Source organism: Natator depressus, chromosome 12, assembly GCF_965152275.1.
Source record: "Natator depressus isolate rNatDep1 chromosome 12, rNatDep2.hap1, whole genome shotgun sequence".
NCBI classification, from domain to species: domain Eukaryota; kingdom Metazoa; phylum Chordata; order Testudines; family Cheloniidae; genus Natator; species Natator depressus.
This window is the reverse complement of record NC_134245.1, coordinates 4059743-4075942: the sequence shown is the minus strand read 5'-3', so window position 1 is coordinate 4075942 and position 16200 is coordinate 4059743. Positions and strand designations below refer to the sequence as shown.

The following is a 16200-nucleotide window of genomic DNA, read 5'->3' as shown; positions in this document are numbered from 1 at the left end:
AGAAGCCATCCCCCCAAACTCTGCCCCCCACCTACCTAAGGCTCTGGGAGGGAGTTTGGGTGCAGAAGGGGTGAGAGGTTGGGCTCTGAGATGGAGTTTGGGTGGGAGAGGGGGTCTGGGCTGGAGCAGGGGGGTGGGAGTGCAGGAGGAGGGAGTGGGGTTGCAGGCTCTGGGACGGAGGAGGGGGAAGCGGTGCAGACTCTGGGAGGGAGTTGGGGGCGGGAGGGCGTGTTTGGGAAAGGGCTGGGGGTGCGGTGCTTACCTGCGGCTCTGGGGTGGGGCAGGGGGCCTCCATGCGCTTCCTCTCCCTCCAGGCACTGCCCCCGCAGCTTCCCATTGGCCGTAGGGGTGCTCGGGGCGGGGGCAGCAAGCGGAGGCACCGCTGCGCTGCTGGTGGTGGGCAGGGCCTTGGGCCGTTTTAAATTGCCTGGGGGACATGCGGAGCGCCTGGGGACAGCAGGCAGGGCCAGGGGAGAGACCCGGCCCCAAACTTGCTGGAGCCCCGGGGGCCACAGTGGGGAGGTTCTCGGGCTGCAGATGGCCAGGATTTTCAGACTGCTGATCTACAGGGTTTACAGGGTGGTAGTTTTTTCTGTTCAGTGGTTCTCAGCACCTCCACTATACAAATTGTCCCAGCACCCCTGTGTAGTAGTCGTCATTAGCTATGACCTGTAATTTAGAAATACCCAGAACAGGAATATTTTCACCACTGTAAAATTGTAAATTAATACATATTTGCTCTCTTACTACATGTTTTACCTTTAGCCGTATCATTTCTTTTGAAATTTCATTAGTTTGTGCATCTGTATCTGTTGCATATGAAATAAATGTCCCATTAGTAGATAGTGTAATTGTCCAATACTCCTTGTACTTCACAGAGTGACTCTTGTTTCTGGGAATTTTGAAATAATTTTCTTCATCTGTAGTGGCAACTCTGCATTCCTTATTAGTTATCTTCTCTGAGATTTTTGATTTTTGAACTAAAAATATATTTCTATGTTTTCCCAGATTTCTGTTTACAGACTTTTGCTAAATGATTCAGTTTCTTTTCGATGTGACCATATGCTGGAAATTGCCTAGGTTGGTGCCTCCTTCCACACCTAGACCATTCTTTCAGGCCTGCCGACAGAAATTCTGGGCCCCAGGGCCAGGGCTGTCCCCGGGGGGGGCCCAGGGTGGAAGTGACAAATCAGTCCCTTCCAGGACCGCCCACGCTGGCCAATCTGAGCCCTGCAGCCCACCAAGGCAATTTAAAAGGGACCGGGGCTCCCGGCCGCTGCTACTCATAGAATCATAGAATATCAGGGTTGGAAGGGACCTCAGGAGGTCATCTAGTCCAACCCCCTGCTCAAAGCAGGACCGATCCCCGACTAAATCATCCCAGCCAGGGCTTTGTCAAGCCTGACCTTAAAAACTTCTAGGGAAGGAGATTCCACCACCTCCCTAGGTAACACATTCCAGTGTTTCACCACCCTCGTCGTGAAAAAGTTTTTCCTTATATCCAACCTAAATCTCCCCCACTGCAACTTGAGACCATTAGTCCTTGTTCTGTCATCTGCTACCACTGAGAACAGTCTAGATCCATCCTCTTTGGAACCCCCTTTCAGGTAGTTGAAAGCAGCTATCAAATCCCCCCTCATTCTTCTCTTCTGCAGACTAAACATCCCCAGTTCCCTCAGCCTCTCCTCATAAGTCATGTGTTCCAGTCCCCTAATCATTTTTGTTGCCCTCCGCTGGACTCTTTCCAATTTTTTCACATCCTTCTTGTAGTGTGGGGCCCAAAACTGGACACACTACTCCAAATGAGGCCTCACCAGTGTCGAATAGAGGGGAACGATCACATCCCTCGATCTGCTGGCAATGCCCCTACTTATACATCCCAAAATGCCATTGGCCTTCTTGGCAACAAGGGCACACTGTTGACTCATATCCAACTTCTCGTCCACTGTAACCCCTAGGTCCTTTTCTGCAGAACTGCTGCCGAGCCATTCGGTCCCTAGTCTGTAGCGGTGCATTGGATTCTTCCGTCCTAAGTGTAGGACTCTGCATTTGTCCTTGTTGAACCTCATCAGATTTCTTTTGGCCCAATCCTCCAATTTGTCTAGGGCCCTCTGTATCCTATCCCTACCCTCCAGCGTATCTACCTCTCCTCCCAGTTTAGTGTCATCTGCAAACTTGCTCAGGGTGCAATCCACACCATCCTCCAGATCATTTATGAAGATATTGAACAAAACCGGCCCCAGGACCGACCCCTGGGGCACTCCACTTGATACCGGCTGCCAACTAGACATGGAGCCATTGATCACTACCCGTTGAGCCCGACAATCTAGCCAGCTTTCTATCCACCTTATAGTCCATTCATCCAGCCCATACTTCTTTAACTTGCTGGCAAGAATACTGTGGGAGACCGTGTTGAAAGCTTTGCTAAAGTCAAGGAACAACACGTCCACTGCTTTCCCTTCATCCACAGAGCCAGTTATCTCGTCATAGAAGGCAATTAGATTAGTCAGGCATGACTTGCCCTTGGTGAATCCATGCTGACTGTTCCTGATCCTCTAAGTGATCACTTTCCTCTCCTCTAAGTGCTTCAGAATTGATTCCTTGAGGACCTGCTCCATGATTTTTCCAGGGACTGAGGTGAGGCTGACTGGCCTGTAGTTCCCAGGATCATCCTCCTTCCCTTTGGAAAAAGGCAAATGTAGTGCCCATCTTTAAAAGTCATCTAGGACCTCCCCTGATCGCCATGAGTTTTCAAAGATAATGGCCAATGGCTCTGCAATCACATCCGCCAACTCCTTTAGCACTCTCGGATGCAATGCACTTACTGTGGCAGTGGAGGTAGCCAGGAGCCCCGGACCCTTTAAAATCACCCGGGCCTTTGGGCAATTGCCCCTTTTACACCCCTTCCTTGGAGGGCCTGCATTTTTATATGCTCATATGTTGTAATTTCAATATTTTTCACTCTGTTTTGCTCCAGTGACTTGTTTTTTTATTCTTCCTTATTAAGTCTACATTCACATCAGTTTGTTTGCTTTCTAAAATATGCGATCGTTGTTGATTAAGTTCAGCAGTTTGGCAAATTCTCACTGCTTTTTTAAGATGTAGATCTGTCTCTTCTAACCATCTTTTTCTTACGTTGATCAGATTGTGAAGGGGATAAAAAGATATCCCTTACCATTGGCTCAGATTGTGGAAATTACATGTCTGACTTCTTATCTTTAGATCTATTAAAAATTATTCAAAAGTCTGTTAGATTTCTTAAGTGAAACTGAAGTGTTTCAAATGTTTCCTTTTTGTTTTGGTAAACAGTACCCCTTGGAATCTTTAAGACAAACTCATAGTCAACTTGTTTTCTAACATTAAGCTTGAAATGAATTCTATAATGAAATTGCTTTACTACGTGCACTGTTCAGAAAGGTGGCAGTCTCTTGCTTCACTTCCAATTCTGTTTAAACCTTTTTTCAATTTTCTGCAGCATTTCTTGACTTTTTTTAGAAATGTGCGAACTCTTAATGGATTGATCTTATTTCATACAAACTTGGTTTTCATTTCTGAGTAACTTTTATTTGAGTGACAGGTTTCAGAGGGGCAGCTGTGTTAGTCTGTATCAGCAAAAATAACGAGGAGTCCTTGTGGCACCTTAGAAACTAACACATTTATTTGGGCAGAAGCTTTCATGGGCTAAAACCCACTTCATCAGATGCATGGAGTGAAAATACAGTAAGCAGTATATATATTACAGCACATGAAAAGATGGGAGTTGCCTTACCAGGTGGGGGGTCAGTGCTAACGAGGCCAATGCAATTAAGGTGGACGTTGCCCATTCTCAACAGTTGACAAGAAGAGGTGAATATCAAGAAAGGAAAAATTACTTTTTGTAGTGACCCAGCCACTACAGCGTTTGAGTGTGTTTTTAACTTCTTCCAGTTCTTTGTATCACGTCCTTCCATTCCATGTATTCTCTTACATTCAAGTAATCCGCTAATCTTAATAATTCATTGCCAGTAATTGAACAGTCTATTAGATGCACAGGTAACATATAGACAAGCATCTTAACCCTGGTCAGTCTGACCTAAAACCAGCCATCAGCTCCCACACCCTGTAGACTCTCTCTTCATTCTCTTCAAGCCACAGTAACACCACAAGTTCTAAGGTATTCATTTATTTTCCTATGACTTGTAACTTGCTTCTCCCATGCGATGGCCACTGTGTGGCTAACTTCTCTCTGGCTGCGCCCCCTCTTCTGAAGGTGGGGGGTGGCTGCGCTACTGCCATCCTCGCCCCTTGCTGGTGTGGGGGTAATGATAGCTTGGCATCCATGGGACACTCAGTCTCACTGCTAGTGGTGGGTGCTGGGTACCACGCCAGGTGAGAGAATGGCGTGCTGGTGTTGCAGGGACATGGGCTGGCACAAACTGGGCAGTGATGGGTCACTTTAGCACCCCTCCCTCTGTGCATGTGGGCCTTGGCTTGCTGGGTGGCATGCTGCTGGGTCATGCCCTGCAGGGCCTGTGCCATGCTGGGAGTCCCATTTCATGGGCTGTTGCTGCCTTTCTGTACTGATGGTGTGCCCTGAGTCATCTATCTGACACCCCGACCAGGAAAACCGAGAAGTCTGCTGCTTGCCAGGAGCTAGGATTCACGATGTGATGGAGAGACTGCTGAGACTCATCAAGCCCTTGGATCGCTATCCCTTCCTACTTCTCTACGTGGGCACCAATGACACTGCCAAGAATGACCTTGAGCGGATCACTGCAGACTACATGGCTCTGGGAAGAAGGATAAAGGAGTTCGAGGTGCAAGTGGTCTTCTCGTCCATCCTCCCTGTGGAAGGAAAAGGCCTGGGTAGAGACTGTCGAATCATGGAAGTCAACGAATGGCTACGCAGGTGGTGTCGGAGAGAAGGCTTTGGATTCTTTGACCATGGGATGGTGTTCCAGGAAGGAGGAGTGCTAGGCAGAGACGGGCTCCACCTAACGAAGAGAGGGAAGAGCATCTTTGCAAGCAGGCTGGCTAACCTAGTGAGGAGGGCTTTAAATTAGGTTCACTGGGGGAAGGAGACCAAAGCCCTGAGGTAAGTGAGGAAATGGGATACCGGGAAGAAGCACGAGCGGGCAGGGCTCCTGTCTCATACTGAGAAAGAGGGACCATCAGCGAGTTATCTCAAGTGTCTATACACAAATGCAAGAAGCCTGGGAAACAAGCAGGGAGAACTGGAAGTCCTGGCACAGTCAAGGAATTATGATGTGATTGGAATAACAGAGACTTGGTGGGATAACTCACATGACTGGAGTACTGTCATGGATGGGTATAAACTGTTCAGGAAGGACAGGCAGGGCAGAAAAGGTGGGGGAGTTGCACTGTATGTAAGGGAGCAGTATGAGTGCTCAGAGCTCCGATATGAAACTGCAGGAAAACCTGAGAGTCTCTGGATTAAGTTTAGAAGTGTGAGCAACAAGGGTGATGTCGTGGTGGGAGTCTGCTATAGACCACTGGACCGGGGGGGATGAGGTGGACGAGGCTTTCTTCCGGCAACTCATGGAAGTTACTAGATCGCAGGCCCTGGTTCTCATGGGAGACTTCAATCACCCTGATATCTGCTGGGAGAGCAATACAGCGGTGCACAGACAATCCAGGAAGTTTTTGGAAAGTGAAGGGGACAATTTCCTGGTGCAAGTGCTGGAGGAACCAACAAGGGGCAGAGCTCTTTTTGACCTGCTGCTCACAAACCGGGAAGAATTAGTAGGGGAAGCAAAAGTGGATGGGAACCTGGGAGGCAGTGACCATGTGATGGTCGAGTTCAGGATCCTGACACAGGGAAGAAAGGAGAGCAGCAGAATACAGATCCTGGACTTCAGAAAAGCAGACTTTGACTCCCTCAGGGAACTGATGGGCAGGATCCCCTGGGAGAATAACATGAGGGGGAAAGGAGTCCAGGAGAGCTGGCTGTATTTTAAAGAATCCTTATTGAGGTTACAGGGACAAACCATCCCGATGTGTAGAAAGAATAGTAAATATGGCAGGCGACCAGGTTGGCTTCACAGTGAAATCCTTGCTGATCTTAAACACAAAAAAGAAGCTTACAAGAAGTGGAAGATTGGACAAATGACCAAGGAAGAGTATAAAAATATTGCTCGGGGATGCAGGAGTGAAATCAGGAAGGCCAAATCACACCTGGAGTTGCAGCTAGCAAGAGATGTTAAGAGTAACAAGAAGGGTTTCTTCACATATGTTAGCAACAAGAAGAAAGTCAAGGAAAGTGTGGGCCCCTTACTGAATGAGGGAGGCAACCTAGTGACAGAGGATGTGGAAAAAGCTAATGTACTCAATGCTTTTTTTGCCTCTGTCTTCACGAACAAGGTCAGCTCCCAGACTACTGCACTGGGCAGCACAGCATGGGGAGGAGGTGACCAGCCTTCTGTGGAGAAAGAAGTGGTTCGGGACTATTTAGAAAAGCTGGACGAGCACAAGTCCATGGGGCTGGATGCGCTGCATCCGAGAGTGCTAAAGGAGTTGGCGGATGTGATTGCAGAGCCATTGGCCATTATCTTTGAAAAGTCATGGCGATCGGGGGAAGTCCCGGAAGACTGGAAAAAGGCTAATGTAGTGCCCATCTTTAAAAAAGGGAAGGAGGAGGATCCTGGGAACTACAGGCCAGTCAGCCTCACCTCACTCCCTGGAAAAATCATGGAGCAGGTCCTCAAGGAATCAATTCTGAAGCACTTAGAGGAGAGGAAAGTGATCAGGAACAGTCAGCATGTGTTCTGGGCCAAAGTGTTCGAAGCACCGCAGGCCGGCAGAGGTACTCTGAAAAATGAGACACACATGCAGCTACGCAGCGAGTTATTGGCTTTATTGAAGGCTAGTGACACACCCGCAACGGGGACTACAAGCATTGCTGTCACGGAGGCGGAGAACCCAGCACACCGGAGCTTTGCCTGGGACGGAGTCCAACGAAGGGGTGAACAGCAAGCCATAATAAGCACTACACAGAAACAGCTCATGAATATATAGTTTGGTACTTTCCAAAAGGGGCTTTCCGCTACCTGGCAGAGGGCCATGCAGGGCAGACAAAATTGGCCTAAAGGCTGGTTATAGCTGGTTTCCCATGTCCTACAGTGACCGGGCAGCCTCGAGAAAGCGAAAGTTCCCTAGCTAGGCTGTAACAAAGTCTTCCGCAGTCCCTTACAGCATGGATTCACCAAGGGCAAGTCATGCCTGACTAATATAATTGCCTTCTATGACGAGATAACTGGCTCTGTTGAGGGGAAAGAAGTGGATGTGTTGTTCCTTGACTTTAGCAAAGCTTTTGACACTGTCTCCCACAGTATTCTTGCCAGCAAGTTAAAGATGTATGGGCTGGATGAATAGACTATAAGGTGGATAGAAAGTTGGCTAGATTGTCGGGCTCAACGGGTAGTGATCAATGGCTCCATGTCTAGTTGGCAGCCGGTATCAAGTGGAGTGACCCAAGGGTCAGTCCTCGGGCCGGTTTTGTTCAATATCTTCATAAATGATCTGGAGGATGGTGTGGATTGCACCCTGAGCAAGTTTGCAGATGACACTAAACTGGGAGGAGAGGTAGGTACGCTGGAGGGTAGGGATAGGATACAGAGGGCCCTAGACAAATTAGAGGATTGGGCCAAAAGAAATCTGATGAGGTTCAACAAGGACAAGTGCAGAGTCCTGCACTTAGGACAGAAGAATCCCATGCACTGCTACAGACTAGGGACCGAATGGCTCGGCAGCAGTTCTGCAGAAAAGGACCTAGGGGTTACAGTGGACGAGAAGCTGGATATGAGTCAACAGTGTGACCTTGTTGCCAAGAAGGCCAATGGCATTTGGGATGTATATGTAGGGGCATTGCCAGCAGATCGAGGGACGTGATTGTTCCCCTCTATCTGACATTGGTGAGGCCTCATCTGGAGTACTGTGTCCAGTTTTGGGCCCCACACTACAAGAAGGATGTGGAAAAATTGGAAAGAGTCCAGCGGAGGGCAACAAAAATGATTAGGGGACTGGAACACATGACTTATGAGGAGAGGCTGAGGGAACTTGCCTCTTGCCAAGAGACTCTCTGCACGAGCACAGAGGTCCCCAGCATCACCCCAGAGAGGAGTGGACGTCAGTCACTGTTTCAAAGGACCTTTCAAACGAAGATGGGAAGAACCATCTAGAGTCACTTCCCCGCACTTCCCTGAGACGAGACACCTCCCCCGCAACCATGTGCCAACCCTCTTGGAGACTCACTCCTTTCACACCAAGGACATCCCCTAGGCTGGCACTACCCACTGAGCCTGTGTGCATTGCAGTCTGAAGGGGCAACTAAAATCCTCAGGGCAAGGACCACCTCTGTGTCTTGTAGGGCATAGAATCATAGAATATCAGGGTTGGAAGGGACCTCAGGAGGTCATCTAGTCCAACCCCCTGCTCAAAGCAGGACCAATCCCCAATTTTTGCTCCATATCCCTAAATGGCCCCCTCAAGGATTGAACTCACAACCCTGGGTTTAGCAGGCCACAGCTCAAACCACTGAGCTATCCCCCCATCCAATATGGATGTTGTGCTTTAGAACTGTAAAAATACCTGCTCTGAACCTCTGAACCCAGGCTGAAGGGGGGGTCAAGAAGGACTGTCAAAACAAAATGGGCCATTGTGGGACATGGCGATACAAAGCCTGAGTTAATGGCCCTCTCGCATCCATAAAGGATGCTATGTGAAGGGCAGTACATCCCATGAGCCTGAGTTCTGGAAGAAGGAAATCTAGATAGCTGACATGAAAAATGTTCATCTCTCTTGTGCTTTTTGGACTCTCCCAGGACTGGTGCTAGGAAACAAAAGCTGAGATCCCCAGGGTCAACCTGGGTCAGCCCTAAAAGGCAGCTGGTGCTGACCGATCGCAACAACTTTGTCACCTTTTTGGAACCAGGGACTGTAACTCATTTATGTATATGCACTGCCTGCTTTAACCTGTAAATAACTCTCGTGTCTTTTTTCCTAGTTAATACATTCTTAGTTTCCTGTAGGATTGGCTGCAAGAGTTGTCTTTGATGTCAGATCTGAGGTACAAATTGACCTGGGACAAGTGACTGGTCTCTGGGGACTGGAAGCAACCTGAGTCTTTTGTGCTCTTTGATGTGTGACAAACAACTATCACTGAGTCCAGCTTGTCTGGGTGGCAAGACAGACTGGAATGCACAAGGGGACTGTCTGTGACTCCATGGTAAGACTGTTGTACTGATCCAGGTGATCACATTTGTTACTGGCTTGGTGAAATCTAATTATAGACCGTACAATCAGTTTGGGGCATCTGTCCTGCTTTTTGACAGCCTACCCTGAGGTTGGTGCTCACGGTTGTGAACCAGTCTAGACAGCGTGTCCGTCTTGGTCTTCTGTGGGTTGGTACCAGCCCTTGCATTAACTGGACCGTTTAATGGGTAGGGACCTGTAGCACCCACGTGGCTGGCACATGGCATGAACACAATTCCCTGCCCCAGAGCTTCTGACCAATGTCCAGCATGACCCCACCGATGAGGGTTATGGGGTGAAGGTCCCGCACCATGACAAGGTGGGAAGTTGTGTTGGCGTGTGTATGGGGAGGGGGGGCAGGACCTGTTTCATCCAACCAGGTGCCAGCTGATGACTCATCTGGCTCTCATTGGGGAGATTGAGGAGAAAGTGCATCTGTTTGCAGGAGGGTTTGTTCCCCTCTTTGTGCCACCCCCTGGTTCTGGGCACGTGCCTGGCACCCAATGAGAGGTATGCAGTGTGTGGCCATGGGCCCCCATCTATGCCCGGCGTGGTACAGAGTTAACCAGGCGGGGAGGGCGCTTTGGGGACCTCCCTCTGGAAGGATCCTCCTCTGGTGTCTGAGCTTCCCAGAAGCATTGTGCTGGTGCACCCTGCCTCCAGTAGGGGAGGGGGGTCTGTATCCAGATTGCTTGAGGGAGGGGGAGGGAGGGAAAAGGCTCAGCAGCTTGGCATAATGATGTCATCTAATGAGCATAGCCTGGGTCATCTGCCTGGGGCTGGGAGAGGAGGAAATGGCCCCCTCCCTGTGACTGAACCGCCTGACTCTGGGAGGAACCTCTCGGAGCTGAGAGAGCAGTGTCCTCCTCTCCCAGCCCCATCTGTGTTTGATTTATGCCTTTCCCTTGGCCGCCATCCAGCCGTGCGCAGGGAGTGACTCTTCCCTCTTTTCTTCTCTGCTTCCAGCCTGCAGCACAGGAATGGGGACCCAGCGTGTGCACGGAGTGCCCTGCCTCATCCCTCAGGGCCCTGACCGCACGTGTGTTCTGCATGGCCCTGGGGCCCAGTGCTGTGATCCCCACGCAGCCCAGCCCAGCCGTCACTAGTCGGCTGGCTCAGCCAGGCGTGTCCCCCACAGTGGGGCCATGGGAAGGGGAGGGGGTGTTCTGTGGCTGCATGTTGCTGATATTGGAGGCTGCTCCATGGGCTCCAGCAGCTTGGTGTCGGCCCAGGGGATGAGGCATGTCTATCTGTCTGGGCACAGCCCCTGCCATGTTCGCTGGGTGTGTGTGGGGGGTTCTTGCCTGGCACAGCCAGCCATGAGTGTGGCGAGGCTGCACCCCAAGCAAGAATGGTGTTTTCTCTCTCCACAGAAAACCAGCAGCAGGAAAGGGAGAGCACTCAGCAGGGCAAAAATGGCCCTTACCCAGGGCACTGTGCGGAGGGGGTGGGCGGGATGGTGGCTTGACCTGGGCACTGTGTGGCTGTCCCTGAACGCATTTGTGGTGGGATCTAAGGGTGCCCCCCACCCCCAACTGTGCCCAGGTCCTGGCCAGCACATGGGCTGTGTCAAAGGACCGTCAGGGTCCATCTCAGCATCAGATCTGCACCAGGTTCGTTTGGGGCATGTGGTGGGCGAATCGAGTAACTGGACCCCCAGCAGCACGGTGATCTGTGCAGTGCAGGCAAGCCCCCAGGCTCCCTGAGCATGCACAGCTGAGTTAAGCAGGCGCTGGCTGACCCATGCGTGGGCACTTGCTCCTCCATCCGCTGCAGCTGATGTAGCTCGGGGCATCCAGAGCAGCTGCTCCCCCAGCCCAGCCATGTGTCATCCTTGTTGGCCTGTCTCTTGGCAAATGCCAAGGAGAGGGAGGGAGGCGCCCGGCTTCCCTGTGGCTCTGCCCGCACAGCCATGAGCAGTGACCTTTCACTGTCTAATTCAAGCCCCTGAAAGGAGCTATAGAAACTGGGAAGGCCTGGCTGATAAAGCAAGATGGTTAAATGTCTCTCTTGGCTCCTGTCTGTATTTGTAACATATGTACCTTTTTAGGCTCCAAGGGGAAGGTGGCTTGTTCCTATGTGCAGAGCTTGTAGCGATGGTGTTGCTGTGAGAAGTCTTGGACAGCCTCAGCATCGGGGAGTGGGGGGATCTCCTTTCTGAGCCTTACTGTGCACAGCTGGGGCGCAGACCCAGCAGTGTGGTGTATATAGTGGGGGGGGGGGGGAGGCCCTTTGATGAGCTGAGATTGTTTGGGGCATGATAGGGGGAAGGGTTACTTCTAGCTCCCAAACTCTTTCCCCCTTTAGGAAGTTGGCTTGCTGGCAGAACTCCCTTCTAGCCGCGTACTGTCTAAACCATGCTTAGGGCCTAGTCCTTTCTCCTTAGCTCCTTATGCAGGGCCCATCACTGTGGTGTCTAAGCATCTGACATCTGTGGCCTCTAGAGCAAGTGGGAGCTGGTTGAAATGGAGGACTGGAGAGATGGGTCTATTCCCAGCTCTTCTAGGGCAAGTCACCTCCCTTCTCGCTCCATTTCGACGGTTAGTTCTTTGGGGCAGGGATGTTCTCTTCCTAGTGTGGCTAGTCCAGTGGGGCCCTGATCTCAGCTACTCCTTCGGGGCGCTGGTTTTAATGTTGATGTTCAGCAAAGTTCATACTGCCCCACTGGAGATCACTGAGAGCAGCAGCACCTGTAAAACAGCCACTTCAGAAGGGGCTGACGATGGCAGCTGTCACGGTTCCTCCCCCACTCTGAACTCTAGGGTACAGATGTGGGGACCTGCATGAAAACTTCCTAAACTTACTTTTACCAGCTTAGGTTAAAACTTCCCCAAGGTACAAATTAATTTTACCCTTTGCCCTTGGATTTCCACTGCCACCACCAAACTTTATCTGGGTTCCTGAAAAAACAGAGTTTGGACACATCTTTCCCCCCAAAATCCTCCCAACCTTTGCACCCCACTTCCTGGGGAAGGTTTGGTAAAAATCCTCACCAATTTGCATAGGTGACCACAAACCCAAACCCTTGGATCTTAGAACAATGAAAAAGCATTCAGTTTCCTTACAAGAAGACTTTGAATAGAAGTAAAAAGAAAAGAATCACCTCTGTAAAATCAGGAAGGTGAATACCTTACAGGGTAATTAGATTCAAAACATAGAGAATCCCTCTCGGCAAAACCTTAAGTTACAAAAAAGACACACAGACAGGAATATTCATTCTATTCAGCACAGTTATTTTCTCAGCCATTTAAAGAAATCATAATCTAATGCATATCTAGCTAGATTACTTACTAAGTTCTAAGACTCCATTCCTGTTCTGTCTCCGGCAAAAGCATCACACAGACAGGCACAGACCCTTTGTTTTTCTCCCTCCTCCCAGCTTTTGAAAGTATCTTGTCTCCTCATTGGTCATTTTGGTCAGGTGCCAGCGAGGTTACCTTTAGCTTCTTAACCCTTTACAGGTGAGAGGATTTTTCCTGTGGCCTGGAGGGATTTTAAAGGGGTTTTACCCTTCCATTTATTTTTATGACAGCAGCCCTTAGGAAGTACCTCTGACCTGAATGGCCAGACTGTACAGGCAAATAATCGCTTTCCTGCTCAAGGGGTAGAGCAGTGGTTCCCAAACTTGTTCCGCTGCTTGTGCAGGGAAAGCCCCTGGTGGGCCGGGCCAGTTTGCTTACCTGCCACATCCGCAGATTCGGCCGATCACGGCTCCCAGTGGCCTGCGATGCTTCCAGGAGCAGCGAACCACGGTCACTGGGAGCTGCGATCGGCTGAACCTGCGGACGCGGCAGGTAAACAAACCGGCCCGGCCCGCCAGGGGCTTTCCCTGCACAAGCGGCAGAATAAGTCTGGGAACCACTGGTGTAGAGGCTTCAAGGCACAATCGACTCTGCTGGCAGTAAACTCTCCCAGTAGCGATTTGACAGATCTTGCCTCTGTTTTTAGTTCAGTCTTTGCTCTTGAGCACTTTTTCACCTCTGTCTCCATGAGTTCCTAACAATCTTCAAAGCTGGCAAGGAGCCTCTCTTCTTCCCACCATGTTCCCCTAATAAGCAGGTCTGATTTTCCATGGTGAGAGAGCATGTCTCCATTCCAAGGAGCAAAAGTAGAAGGGATGTTAATACCAGATGCTGCTCCCCCCAGCCCCACATGCTTTGAAATATGGCAGAGGTTCTTTAAAGCTCTTCCACAAGGGATACTGATCCTCCTGAGTGGCGTACAGCTCCACCAGGCAGAGGCCACAATGGATCTTGAAGACAACTAAAACTCTGGATATGAGGGCATGTGCAAGCAGTCTGGGATGTGGTCCGGGAGCAAGTTGTCCTGAGTGTGTTATCTGCCCTCACAAGCCGCTCACTGATCACTGGAGCTGTGGAGGCTGAAACTAGTTTCTGAGTGGTAAAGATTCCAGAGCGCCTTGTGTGTGCCTCTTGAAACATGCAGCGATGCCTTTGCACGCAAACTAGCAGCAGAAGGTTTCATCTGCCAATGGGCAGAGCATGGTGTGATGCAGTAATCCACCTAGCTAGCTGCCTGGGACCAGAGCCCGAGTCTCAAGTGGATTTTGTTGTTGTTGCTATGCCTGATGTCCTTCATCCTCTGGGTCTGAACTACGCTTGGTGATGACAGAAGCACCGGCTGCCCATTGCTGTAACTCCCTTCGTTCCCAGCAGCATTTGTGGACAAGAATGTGGTGGCGTCCATAACGGAACTGGACTAACTCAGACTAACTGAATGAAGACTGTCCTATTAATTTTAAAATGCCAAACCAAAGCGGGATGGCAGTGTCTGCCACTAAACCATCCCCCTCCTTACCAGCATAGGGCAACACGAATGTCTAGTTTGATTGTATCTGTGTGAATAGCACCAAAGTAACTCTTTAAAAATGGAACCCTGATATGCCCCTCTGTGTTGTAATATTACAGCCCCCTATCGTAGCTCCCGAGGGGAGTGTTAGAGCAGCAAGTTGGGCTGGGTTGCATCTGCCTTCTCTGGCATTTGAAATATTGTCACGTTCTCTCTGAGCTGTACTGAGATCCTTGTGCTGCTTTTACACATCTCATAGAGTGCTTTGTGTTGTCCGCAGCCTATCAATAATAAATAGCCTTGTAGACTTACTGTGAAAGTCGGAGTAGCAAAGCCTTTAGAGGCTATTGATGTGCACTCTGGATGCAGTGAACCTGCAGCAATATGTTGTAATCTAGTATTAAACTTGATTAGCCCAGCAGTCTCATTTGAAGATTGTGTGTGTGTTGCTGTAGGAAGATCAATCTCCTTATTCTGGCTGGACTTTGCTTAAGAGTGGCGTGTGTTAGGTTTTTCCAAAGAAGATGCTACGCAGCAAGAACGGGTGTGAAATGATTTCCTCCTCAGAGGTGCCCCTGGGAAAGCAGGGGTGGTGAATGGAGCGGTGAGGGTGGGCACCTGAAAGATGAGGCTAGAGATCTGTAGGCCTATTGCTGTTGCCAGCACTGCAGGTTTTCAGGCCCCCCACGGGGAGGGCCATGGAAGTTGGATTCTGCACTAGCAGACCTGACCTATCCCTTTAGATCTAAACAGGCAGGGCTGAAATCTGAGCCCCCCCGCTTTCAGGGTGGCTTGATCAGCCTGTTAGAGAGGCTCTGCCTGTGAACTTTGGGGCACCTGTTAGGAAAACCTGTAGGAACCTTCCTCTTGATACTCACAGTCAGCAGCAACATTCACAGCATCAACTGCCACCTGCATCTATTCTCCCCCCAGACCCCTCAAAAAGGACCCTAAACCAAGCAGAGTTCCTGTAACCTGAAACAGAGTGTCTGGCTCTTCCCCCAAGTCCACCAGTGATGGCTATTGCTGATGGGCCTCTATGGGGAAGGGGCTCAAACTCTGCAGTGATGGGAAGTAGGATGAGGCCCTAAGCTAGAGGACTCCCATCTCCAGCGCTGTCAGTCTGGCACCTTTTTGCCAACATTCACACCCAAATTTAAATCTCAAATATTGTCCTACACTTCTGGGCAGAGCACACACTGCTCACAGCTCCCCCTTCCCGCCTCCCACGTGCATCTGTTTGCAGCCTGCTCAGGCATGAGATTTCCAAAGAGAAACCACTTGCTTCCTCTTTGTTTTGGGAGTTGTGCTGCTTTTTGGAGAGCCGAGAGCCCAAGGCTGCTTGCTGTGGAGCTCTGAGGGCTGCTTCCCTAGCTGGAATAACTCTCGATCTCTGCCACGTCTGGTGCCTAACTTCAGGCTTTGATTCCTGCTTCTCTTGTGAAAACTCACGTCAGACTGTTGCCCCAGTGGGGTTGTCTTTGGAGATTGAACTGGGACCCCCCAGATCAGAAAGCAGGAACCTCGCCCGCCTGAGTTGAAGGACCAGGTCTGTTGGCCAAGGCCAGTGGTCCTCAACCTTTTTTCATGTGCAGACTCCGTTGGCGATCGATTGTATATACAGGTGAATTCTGTCCAGTCTGTTTTCAGTCTGTGGACCCCTTGGGCATAGTTCACGGATCCCACCACAGGCTGAGAACCACTGAGCTGAGAAGCAGTAGCAGACTCATCAACCTCTTTCCATGGATTGCCACTAGAGGGAGACAGCAAGCCACATGGCTAGGCTGGGTCATGTGACTTAAATACAAACTACCTTTCAGTTTTACAATTTGTTTTTTAAAAAGGCACCTACCTCTTACCAACGGCCTGGCCGTACAATTTGCACAATTTGGAGTCATCTGCATTTCAGATCTTCAGCCACTGTGAATTGACACAAGGCTATTTTAAGTCAAGAGCATCTGTCCCTCTAACGCTTTTCCTTCTCACAACACACTGCTCCACAGCTATTAAACAGCTTGAATAAAAATTCCAAATAGAAGAGAAGCCAAGAAATAGTAAATTAACAAAGTCCTGTGCCACATTGTAACCTCCAGTATTGGTATTCACACTGGGAAACACACAGGCAGAATTCCTCACTGTGCT

At 50.0% G+C, this 16200-nt stretch overlaps 1 protein-coding gene across 10 annotated transcripts in view; it reads left to right on the top strand.

Annotated features, from left to right (window-relative positions):
• Nucleotides 1-16200, top strand: part of ST3GAL2 (ST3 beta-galactoside alpha-2,3-sialyltransferase 2) — a 93296-nt gene that overhangs the window by 25570 nt on the left and 51526 nt on the right. For 5 of the 10 annotated variants that reach the window (XR_012641544.1, XM_074968375.1, XM_074968369.1 and 2 more), the window contains exon 1: nt 9002-9223. The exons of the other annotated variants lie outside the window; for them this stretch is intronic. The gene's annotated coding sequence lies outside the window, so the exon portion shown is untranslated. Of the gene's footprint in view, nt 1-9001; nt 9224-16200 lie in introns of those variants that run through there. 10 annotated transcript variants of the gene reach the window in all.